The following is a 10,131-nucleotide window of genomic DNA, read 5'->3' on the forward strand; positions in this document are numbered from 1 at the left end:
TTTAATAGATTGAAGAACTTGCATAAAAGTGAGGTAAAGGATTTTATTTTCTACTGGACTCACCTATGCTTTTGAATTGTAATGTTAGTCACCTCTGATTGAGTAAATGGATTGAGACAATATATATATATGTATGGATGTAGGTTCGGTGTTGAATGTATACTGTGGATGACTGAAAATCTATATATACACATGGATTGAAGTAGACTTGATGTTGAATGCATATTGTGATTGTCTTGGAATATATATATATGTGTGTGGATGTAGACAGGACGACAATTGTAGATTGTGTTTGTATGAGATGCGGATGTGAACTTGTGATTGTCGTTTAGACTGGGTGTACGTTATACTAAAGTATGACTGTGTGCTGGTGAACTGAGAGGCGTTATGACTATATAGTTTGATTGACTGACGTATTAGTATGTTACTGACAGACATTGGGCTAAAGTGAGATAAGTTGACTGTTAGAACGTTGAGTGAAAGAACTTTATATTTTGAAGTAACTGAAAGATGGTACGAATGGATTGAGGGGAAAAATTGTTAGCTTTTATTGGGATGTGTGCCTTGTAGGTGTCCCACGGGATCACCAATTATTCTGCACCTTCGGGAGCATTAGACTGATATGTGTTTCTGCAGAACACTACACTGAAATGTACGTCCCTCGGGCGTTAGACTGAAATGTGCATCCTACGGGATCACAAGACTGCGACTGTACAGGGTGTCCCAATAGAATGTTAACAATTTATTTTTCCCCTGACGGGACCAGTAGAGGGTCTCTTACTGGGTATTTTTATACTCACCCTTCTTATGTTTAATTTTCAGGCAAAGGTAATAAAGGCGGCAAACCGGCGAGGGGCAGGAAGGAAGTGTGATTGCCATAGGAAATGTGTTATTTTGCTTCCGCTTATTGTTTTTTTTAGGTTTAAGACGTTGTATTGAAACTTAGCTTACAAACTTTTATTTGTAAATAGTACTTTTTTTAAGTTTTTGGAATATTTGAAAATCAGGCCTGACTTAAAGTTGTTTTTCAATTGGCTTACATTTCATTTTGTATCAACCAAAGTCTTTTGTCAAAAATTAACGACCTCGACTTACCTAGAAAAGTTGGGTCGTTACAGTTGGTCTTTGTTTTTGTCACTTTCTCAAATAATAAAGTATGTGTTCTATGGACTTAATTATTATAACTTATTTTGCCATTTTCGCAAGTGTCCCTTAATTGTAATACATGTATATGTGACATAATCTAATCAAACTAACTCATAAATGGACTTAATCGATCTCATGGACCACAAATTCTTCAATTACTTGCAAATTTGGTGAGTTCCTTCAAACGGTGGGCGAAGAGCTTAATTTTGAGAGAGAGAGGAAAAGTCGTGAAGAGTATTTGCGAGAGAGGGGGGAACGTCGCCAGAGAGCATTTGCGAGAGAGCTAAAGACAGTGACGATGTGGGATGAAGTAAGGTTTTTTTCGGTCATTGTTCACAAGTGGGATGAAAGCTTCGAATTATTTGTTTTAAAATCAAAAAGCGATATGATTGAAGGAAAACATTGATTTTTTATTAGGGTAATTTTTAATGACACATAATTTATGCCATTATTTACAATGCGAAAATTTTGTCAAGAAAACTCAATTTGTGTCACAAAAAATTTTGTATTTTTATTTTTAACGACACATTTTATTCCCTCATATCCCTTTTTCTTGATTTCAAGTGTCATTAAAACTTATATTTCTAAATAAATTTATTCGACGAAAGTGGCTAGATTGGTGGGTTTGACGGCGAAGGCTTGTTGTGGGAGCAACGACAACAGTGGTTGGAGTGTGGAATCGACGACGGCAAGTGGCAAAAAATTGGAGGGCAAGGGTTCTTCATAACGACTCGGTAGCCCACTTCGAACTTTTTTGAAATTTGAGGTTTTTTCATTTGAAAATTTTTTTAATGACAAAAAAATTGTTAATTAATGACGCAAAAATTGTTTTGAAATAAATTAAATTGTGTCAATATGATTGTTTTAAGAAATAATCCATATTTTTATTTTCAACAACACAATGTACCTCATCCCACCTCTTTTTTCTTTTATTTTCAACGACACAATGTCTTGATTAAAATCCATTTTTCTAGTAGTGACTGAAAAAAAAACTGGACAAAATCATAATATCTTTGATAATTAAATCACCAGTTGGTTTGAACATATATAATCTTGGATCTATTCTATTATGATATGACCATGGTACATCATGAACATACATTGACTAAAAAACTTAAATTGATGAGTGAATGTAATAAATTTAATATTAATTATATGATCAATACTTTACACATGTATATTGGTATATCAGTCAATAACAGTAGTAAGACAAATTATAAAATATAAGGGATAAAAGTCCTACACATGCATGTATGGTATACTCTCTTGATAGCAAAATGCATTTATGTCAACTCATGTTTGAATGCATTTATGTAGGAAATTCAATAAAATAATTAAGAAACCTTGCAATATGTGAGAGATATACGAACTTCAAACAAATTTTACAAGTTTCAGCAAAAATTTTCAAACAACTTTTAAAGTTTAAGCAAAAAGTAACCGTAGGTAGGAAGGGGAGCAAAAGTGGGGTCTCGAATTAATTCTGAAAAATTAGTAGGCTTTCAAAATTTAGGTTCTAGAAGTAGAATTATTGCAGAAAAATAAATAATTGCATCATTCAAATTGAATCAAACATATCAGGATGTTATATTCTCCACAACGTATAATGGAGTATAAACATAAAGTTTCTATATACAAAGCTATGTATCTCTACCCTTGACTTCTCTTTCTCTCTTTCTACCTTTTTTATCCTTTCTTTCTCCCATTCACTCAATACACTTGCAAGAACCTTCATTTTTTTTGTATTTAAATTTTCTTGGCACCATCCTTTTTTTAATTATCAAGGCTTTGTTATTGTGTACCAGTATTGTGTCGTGCCTCCTTCACTTCTCATCATCATTTTCATGTCACATCTCTACCTTGTCAATTTTCGTTTTTCACTCAGCTTTCTTTCTTCTTTTGTCTTCACTACTTTCTTCGCTCCTTCTTCTCAAGCTCTAACTTTTGCTATTATCAACCAGTCTCAAATGACCATTGGAAAACCTATCGCCCACTGAGAGGCAGCCAATATAGTAATGCCTCTAATGATAAACTCCAATGAAATCAAAAGTTCTTCTTTAAGATTTGGAAAAATATATTAGATAAACTCGGACGTGGTGAACGCGGTGAACGCAGACGTGGTGAACGCGGACGGACGGACGGTGAACACGGCAGAAGTTAGAGATCCTCAGAGAGAACTTGGCATTTTCGAATGCGGTAGAGACAAGTCTAGGGCTTCGAAGGATTCTTCTTTCTATCCAAAGTAAGCCAGTTATGGAGGGAGGAATACACATTAGAGAGCTCAGTTATGGATGGAGGAATACACAACTTTTTCTCATGGTCATTTTCCTCGTGGGCATTCTCTTCATGTTTCTTCTTATTCCGACTAAAATACAAGCACAAATTATTCTTCGCCTTCGTATAGGTTTGTTTGAAGAAGATTAAAAAAGTCCTTAATTTATCTCGACACTTCCAAAACCAGAATATAATACCCGTGCTACATAAATCCCTCTTTCCAAATAGTCGAACATGAACTATCCATGCATATCTTGGAATAAACAAGAGAAACCCTAACTAAACCCAAATAGAAAATACGTTGCAATCTAAAATATACTTAAAGAAACAAAAAGAAGTTTTAATGCTGTGGGTTTTTTACTGATCTTCTTCAACAACAAAATAACTCAACGCCACACTTCAATTTTTCCTTCCACGAATTGGGCTTTTAAAGAGTTTTCACCACGAATTTATCTTTTTTGGTTCGACAAGTAACAACATGTGAATCCCCAAATGCAAGGTTTTATTAAAAATTTAAAATATAATTTTTTTAAAAAAATTATAATACCTAAAAATATATTTTTTATATTTATAACCTAATTTTCTGTCATTGCATACTTGAGAGAAATATATTTTTCAATTAGCATAATAACCTTTATATAGTAAATTAAATTTGTAGAATGAGAAAAGACCTTAGATCCAAAAAAGTTATTTATTTATTATTGGAGTGAATTGTCTAATTAATGTAGTTAATGGATGGTTTTGTAACCATAAAAAAATAATGAAAATAATTTTCTAAAAGAATGAATGAAAATTTGGAAAGTTAAAAGGTTTTAGGAATTAAAAAAAAGGGTGTAACATTATAAAAGACTACCAAATATACTGTAAGAGACATGCATTAAAGGAGCTGAGGCATGCATACTACCAAATATACTATAAATAAACCAGAATTCTTTTTTAAGAAATTAAACAACTAATTAAATATAAAGAAGAAAGATTAGAAAATGAATGATCAAACAAACTATGACTCATTTATTTTTGACAGGTTCGGCCAGTATCACCTAACAATTCATTTTCACCAAGAGAATAAACATGAGTAGCCTTGGAATCAAGTTATAAAAGCCTTGATGGGTTAGAGACAGAACCAGAATTTGAGTTCAACGATGTGGATGCAAAATTTTGAAACTAGCAGCAACATGAAGTTAAGACAACGAATTATTTTCAATATAGAAAGGCTAATTGTAAGAAGTTGTTAATGAAGTGTCCAAATGCATTATGGTAATATTGGGTGCAGAATGTTTGGAAGTTTTATCCGTGTGCTGTGAAGCACCACAGAGTTGAAGCATATGAAACCTGTGTTTATCTGACAAAAAATAGTGTCATGATCATTGCCTTTCCATTCCATAAATTTATGGATAGCAGAAGAAAGAGAACTCTCAACACTTGAATCACCATATAGCACTCTACATCCAGGTGGTGCCTTGATTTTTGAAGATTTAGTTAAAAGCAGTGATAAAATTGGTACAGAAATTACAGTGCATTTCTCGATATGCAACAACATTAAGAGCAACTTAAAGACAACAATCATCAAGAAATCTAGTATTTAAAATGTACAAAGAGCAGTAGTAAACATATGTATTTTATGGCTGACTTTATCCATAATAAATGTTGGATTAAATCATCAAAATAAAACACAAATAGATAATTATCGAGTTTTTCAATGGAGGATAGAGAGGAAGACATGCATGCACAACTACTAGATCTATATGGTGCCAGACTGCCAGTAAAAATTTAAAGACACACATGACAACATTATTTTGGATGAAGTTCTAATATTGCAACCATGGAGGAAAAATCAGCAAATCTTAAATAGATGTAGTAGTCCAAATGATAAAAGTTTGTCTCAAGATAATATTTTAGTAACTGCAGATGCATTGTGTTGAACCTAACCTCTTGTGTTTCACGGTAATGAACAAGGACAATGTGTTCAAAGGTCCTGAACAAAAAGCAGAAGAAAGTCATAAATTATATAAGTAGAACACGATATACTGCCACTGTCTAATTTCATTTTTCTTTGCTTGTGGCATGATGGGGATAGACCCCACTGAAACAACTGGTAGCAAGCAATTTAACAATTTTCTTTCAACCATAACATACTTATCTAGGAGCCAATAACACCGGCGAACAAAGGTTGGGCTATCTAGTCCATGGGCATAGTATACATGTAATCTTTCTACATTACCAACATGCTGAAGAGAAAGAAAAGATTATCAAAGCACACCTTTTCTTGGTTATTAAGGCTGTAAAAGAATGAAAATTACCATAAATCTAAACACAGTTAATATTAGACCATTGAACAACCTATAGATTCAAAAGAAAAGACTCAAACCACCAATAGACTGGTTAATCATTTAAACTGATCTCCAACAACATGATACGCAGTATATCGTGCTAGATCCATAATTACCACATGTGGACTCCTATGGTAATTTCATTGATGATACACAGCTAGTAGGCAAGATTATGAAATGAAGACGGTATGTGAGAAGATTGAAAAGATCAACATGATAAAATTATAGGGATTTGAATTTATATCTTAAGAACACCAGAGTCAAATGCTTAAGCTGATTAACTGTGTTAAATTTAACTCTATAATATATTTTAAATCTGAACAGTCATTAAACAACTACATTTTGAATAAGCTTTAGAGAATATTAGCAAAAGCAGTAGAAATTACTTCAAATTTGTAGAGAAAGCACATAAATTATATTCTAGAGAAAGAGCATCTGAATTATATTCTACAGAAACACGAGCCCATAGCATGTCTACGGAGTAGCAATGACAGTGAAAAAGGGAATAGTAAGTAACTAATCTCATAAACCCCTTTCTCACATCTAACCAAGTTCTTTCACAACATGCAAAAGCATCAAAATATTTAAGAAAACTTCCAATATTGCATTTGGAACTCATTGATTGACTTCAACGTTTAAGAGTCATAAAAGATACAGCTTACTTTCTCACCTGTCACCACTAAGCCTACGGCAACATCTTTTTATAAGATATTCAGCTAATCTTTAGATTGTTTACCGAATAATCGTCTATTGTTTTGTAATTGATCCCACCAAGCGCTTGCGCCACCTTGAAGTTTGAGAGCAACTAATCGAACCTTCTTGTGTTCGGGTGTATTGGCATAGTCGAAAAAAATTTCTACGTTCTTGATCCAATCAAGAAACTTCTCCACGTCCATTCGACCATTGAAGGTAGGGAGATCCACTTTCATACGTATTTCTTGATCTTCTTGAAAGTATGGTCGAAGTCCAAACCTTTGTTGAGGTTCTTGATGAATGTTCAACAAGTTGTCTTCATCGAAAGAGTCAGAATCGTTTAAGAAATTTCCAAGTACGTTGTTTCCATACAATCGATTATTGTGGATGTGAATAGGTTGATTTCTTAGTAGTTCTTGGTTTACAACAGGGTTTATTGGTCTTTCTTGTCTTTCTTGGTTTGCTGCAATTGGGTTTCTTGGGGGATGAATTGCTTCTTCTAAAGGTTGGACATGAAATCGGGTAAAAAGGTTTGTTAATTCTACTAACGATTGCTGTATATTCGACTGCCCTTTTCGAAGTTCTTCAATAGCTTGTTCTACCAACTGCAAGCCTTGGTTGAAGGAGGCTTCTGCGTCCATGGATAAGAGTGGTAGGATCCAAGTTTTTTAGGGAAGAGTGAGCTAGGATCACGCTCTGATACCAATTGATGCAGTAATTGCAAAGCTAGAAATCTTTATGTATAATGCCTCTTTTTTTTTATGTCTTATTAATGAAAATGAGAAGCTTTTTTATAGGCTGGAGATTACGAGAGTTGTTAAACTAACTTAGGGTTGAGTTAGTTTAACTTGGAGTTGAGTTAGTTATAACTAACTCAAGATACAAAATTGGTAATTCAAATAACTAATCCTAAACTATAAAAATGGTAATTCAAACCACTCCTCTAGGATAAAACTCAAGAAACATCAAGAAGGGAGATGTTCTACATCAAAGTGTAGAGAACGATTCAAAATCCTTGGTGAAATGAATGAATGTTAACTAATGTGTGTTTATGTGAAATTGTTATGTTATGAGTATGTTAAGGATAAAGAAAGGTTTATGCGAGATAAAATTATTTGATGTTGTTTATGCGAAATGATGTTTATGAAAAGGTATTGCGAAAAGGATTTCATAAAACCTTAGTCTTTTAGACATTCTTTCAAAAATTCATCTTCCAAGATGAGGTGTTTAGGCCAAGTAGAGAAGAAGGTTGAAGGATTTGCAGCGAGATGACCAGACGTTTTGAAAATAGTTAAGCATTGGTTGTTTGGTCAAAGTGTTGTAATTATGTATCAAACACATGTTATTAATAAACATCTTGGTCATCGACCCTAAAGCTCTTGCAATCCGACCCCTAACTCTCTCATCGCCTCCTCAAAAATCCAAATCCTTCAATTCCAGTCCTCATCCAAAAATTGAACCTCCCCCTCATGAATCTTACCCAAGTCCTCTCGCATGTCTATTATCCTCTCACCACCAAATCCCCCATCATTATAACAACATCCTTCACCTCACGACCTGACCGAACAAGCCCTTACCCGATCAAAAGGGCATTGTTAGCGAAGAAAAATTCCTTAGGGTTGAGGAGGAAGACCTGCATCACATTCCTCTCCCTCCGCACACTACTATACGTAATTCCAAGGAGGAAGACTTACATCTCGCGTGTAAACCCCGATACTCAATAATCCTTAATTCATCTAAAGAACTCAATAGGACATTAGGGGTTGATGTTAGGAGAAAGATGGTTTAAGATTAAATAGTTTAGTTGAAGTGTTATGGAAGATGTGTTAATATTTTTAAGATGACAAAAGAAAAGTGTCATCGTAACAAAGAAAGGCCTAAAGGGTGTTTGAAATATGGCTAAGTGTTGGCTAGGGCATGTTGCATACTCTAGGCGGCCAAAAGTGTCAAGCGAACCTCTAAAGAGACATGTTGGGTGGCCAAAGGTTGAGATGTGGTATGGCCAAAGGTTGAGATGTGGTATGGCCAAAGGGTGATAGCTCTCATCAGTAGACTTTCCATTGCTGGTTTCTTCCTTAGTCATCATTGTATTGTTGTTTTCCACAATAGATAGGGTGAGTTGCAGTTTTACATGAAATGCACTGCTCAACCCACTCTTTTCTCACTAGTTCCTTATTCTCAATCTTCAACGCAAATTTCATCATCTGGGCCAACCCAATCGGTTCCACAGTTTCCACTTCCATTTTTATTCATGGGCTAAGCCCAATCATCAAAGTCTCCTCTAAAACTACCGTTTGAAGAAATGCTACTAGAGCTAAATATCGATCATTTTCTGTTTGATTGAGAAAAATCTTCCAACCAAAGTTCCTTCTCGAATTGATCGAAACTGTACAAGCATTCGTTCTTTCAGGTCAGCCCAATTCTTAAAAACTTCCAACTCTTCTTGTGCTTGGTACCAATCCAATGCCAGATCATCAAAACTAATAACGCCTGTGGTTAATTTCTCTGAATCAGTAAGATCATGTATCTTAAAGAAGCGATAGGCTCTAAATGTGAGACCCATTTCTAATTTGAGTAATGAAGTAAATTTGGCTAGGTATTAAGAATTTGGCGTTTGAATAAATCCACGAAAAGGATTAAGCGATAAAAAAATTTATGGTTAAGTATACGTTATTGCGATTCAGTGGGTAGTTTGCGAAGGAAGTTGTGCGACCCATTTCTAATTCGAGTAAGGAAGTAAAATTCGGCTAAGAATTAAGAAGTTGGTGTTCAAATAAATCCATGGAAAGATTAAGTGATAAGATCTTTTACGGTTAAGTATACTTTTTTGCGATAAGTGTGTAGTTCGCGAAAGAAGTTGTGCGATAAGAAGCGAAAAAGTCTTTGCGTAAGTTAAGAAATGAAAGTTTTGAGTGTTAGACTAGGAGTTTTGGGTGGTCTTCGCGAGAAGAATCAAGCATTTCGTGGAGAAGAAGTCTACGAGGAAGCCTTGGAGTTTAAGTTCGTGATAAGAGTTTTATGCGAGTAAAAGTTGGTTAGTTCATGTGGAACGTTTCTTATAATAAAAATATAATCAAGCGATAAGGTTATTCACGAGAAATGTTAAGTGGTTGAATTTATTCACGGTTTGGGTTAGGTGGGGAGCAAGGTTTGTAAAGAAAATGTCAAATCTGATTTGACATGGGTTAACATGTAAGATTAAGGATTTGAGCATGACTAGGTTAAATATTAAGGATTTGCATGACTAAGTTAGTATAAGGGATCTATAAAATAGGAGAATTTAGGTAACTAAGGAGGGGATGATGAGAGTTTTGTTGAAATGCTAAAGTGTTGTTGGTTTAGCCACACGAAAAGATGGTTGTGAGAAGGACTTCTTTAGTAAAGTTTGGTGAGTGCTTTTCAGTCAAAAGAATTTATGTTAAGAAACTTTATTACGATTTCTCTTTACTGATTCGAAAGAAGAATTCAGATGAGAATGTTTCAGAAAGATTTCTATGAAAAGTTATGTTTTCAAGCATTATTTATAATGTTAAAGCTTGATTTGATGACTATGATTTCAATATTATGTTTCTTTGAGATGATGCTAACTTTTGTGTGCACATAAAGAGTGAAGGCCACTATGGAGTGTACGAACTACATGGTAATAAGAAGCTGACTTATGCATTGAAATGAGCGTATAAAGCTTAGCGGT

The 10,131-nt window shown here is 34.3% G+C and overlaps 1 long non-coding RNA gene across 1 annotated transcript; it reads left to right on the forward strand.

The window, feature by feature from the left end:
• Positions 1–1,019, forward strand: LOC116406423. Its single transcript, XR_004219436.1, has 2 exons — positions 1–33; positions 823–1,019. It is a non-coding gene; the product is annotated as an uncharacterized LOC116406423 (long non-coding RNA).
• Positions 1,020–10,131: the final 9,112 nt, after the last annotated feature.

This window comes from Cucumis sativus, chromosome 1 (genome assembly GCF_000004075.3).
Source record: "Cucumis sativus cultivar 9930 chromosome 1, Cucumber_9930_V3, whole genome shotgun sequence".
In the NCBI taxonomy this organism is placed as follows: Eukaryota; Viridiplantae; Streptophyta; class Magnoliopsida; order Cucurbitales; family Cucurbitaceae; genus Cucumis; species Cucumis sativus.